Source organism: Etheostoma spectabile, chromosome 16, assembly GCF_008692095.1.
Source record: "Etheostoma spectabile isolate EspeVRDwgs_2016 chromosome 16, UIUC_Espe_1.0, whole genome shotgun sequence".
Lineage (NCBI taxonomy): Eukaryota > Metazoa > Chordata > Actinopteri > Perciformes > Percidae > Etheostoma > Etheostoma spectabile.
The window spans coordinates 1,691,673-1,693,557 of record NC_045748.1 but is presented as its reverse complement, the minus strand read 5'-3'; the positions used below and the strand labels follow the sequence as shown (position 1 = coordinate 1,693,557).

Sequence of the window (1,885 nt, the reverse complement as noted above, 5' to 3'; positions counted from 1 at the left end):
TATTAACCTGACTTTTAATTAATCAATTGGTGTCAGAAATAGCTCAAATGAAAAACTAAAACCCTCCCAAACGATGTTCAATGCACTGAAATAAATTAGTTTCACTAAAAAAAGATTTTTTATTAAACAAGACAGAAAGGTCAAATTTGGCAAGACAAAAGTTTTGTCGCCTTACATAAATTGAACAAATTACTACAAATACTAAATATGTCAGCAAATTAAATAGTGGTGCTGTGAGATTCAAATTGAATTCTTGTATGACTTCCATGAGCTTGAAGGACTGCATCCATGCGGTTTGGCAAGGATTCATACAATGTTTGATGAGTCATCAGGAATGCTAGGAAAGCAGTCTTGCATGCCTCCCAGAGCTCATCAATATTCTTTGGTTTGGTCTTCCATGCTTCCTCTTTCATCCTACCCCATATGCTCAATGATGTTCATGTCTGGTGACTGGGCCGGCCATCCGGGAGCATCTTGATCTCTTTCGCCTGAGGAACTTTGAAGTGGAGATGGAAGTGTTGCGATGGAGCACCATCCTGCTGGAGAATTTGGCCTCTTTATGGTTGGGAATATAAGAGGTAGCTAAGATTTTTTGGTATTTGAGACTATTGATGTTGCCTTCCACCCTGCAGACTCTTGCACACCCCTAAACTGGATGTAACCCCAGACCATGATTTTTCCGCCCCAAACTTCACTGTTTTCTGGTGAATCTTGGATCCATGCGGCTCCAGTAGGTCTCCTGCAATATTTGCGGCAACTGTGGTGTAATTCAACAAAAGATTCATCTGAAAATCCACTTTCTTCCACTTCTCCAGTGTCCATTCTTTTAGCAGGCTGTGGGCCTTGGCAAATGCCACACGGTTTTTTCAATTGTCTTTTGTTTAGTGCTGGCTTCTGGGCACTGATTTGACCATGGAGGCCATTTCGAGACAGAATCCGACAACCGTTCTGGTTGACACGGGACTTCAGGGGACCAGGTCTGGTGGAGCTCTCTCAGTGGAAAATGGGCTGGCCTTGGATTTTCGAGCCAACAAACGGTCCTCTCGGCATTGTCTTGGGGTCTGCCTGACCTGGGCTTGTCAAAACATCTCCAGTGTCTTCAAATGATTTTTTAATCCTCTGTCTTGACACTGAGACACATTGAAGTGTCTGCCACTCAGCAGTGGATCTGGTTTCAGCCTCTTGATAATCAAGACTTTAGTCTCAGGGTGAATCTTAGCATGTTTGCAGATGTCTAGTTGCAGTTGATGTGAAGGTCTAGTGTACTGGGGTTGTTTTTATACACACCTGAGACCTAATTGATCCATTATAGTCACAGGTGAAGCTCATATGACAAGGCGACACCCTTATGTCTTTGCAAAAATTGACTCAATGGGCTTTACCAAGCGTGAATATTAGAATACTTTTTACAGTTTCGTTTTGCACTGAAACATTTTACAAAAGCTGTTGGGATTAAAATGAGCCATTTCTTGTAAATAAATCTTAATTAGAAATAATTTCGCGCACTTCAGGTCAATTTGTACACAAGCAACAAGACTTTTGTCAGGGACTGTATGTTCTCCAACTGTCTTCATCATTCTAAAACCAGAACAAACCATACGTTGAGGATTAAAAGTTGCAAAAATGATTTGATGTTTCTATTTTCAAATTATGAATTTGGCGTAAACAGCATTGCTATTTCCCCAGTAATTGTTGATTTTCTGGTCCAGTCAGAAGCTATGTTTCCATCCACGCGGTTTTATCCGAATTAAGTGATATCGAATGAAAAAGGCCTTAAGTAAGATTCAATGAATTTTTATGAATATCGACTCAAAGTCAATACGTTCGGTCTCATCAGATTTTATCTTGATCGATATACGGCTTATGCGATAAACGCTGATGGAAA

At 40.5% G+C, this 1,885-nt stretch overlaps 1 protein-coding gene across 1 annotated transcript in view; it reads left to right on the top strand.

Moving 5' to 3' along the window:
- zgc:92275 (cholesterol 7-desaturase nvd) overlaps positions 1 to 1,885 on the top strand; it is a 20,916-nt gene that overhangs the window by 11,464 nt on the left and 7,567 nt on the right. The window lies entirely within an intron of this gene.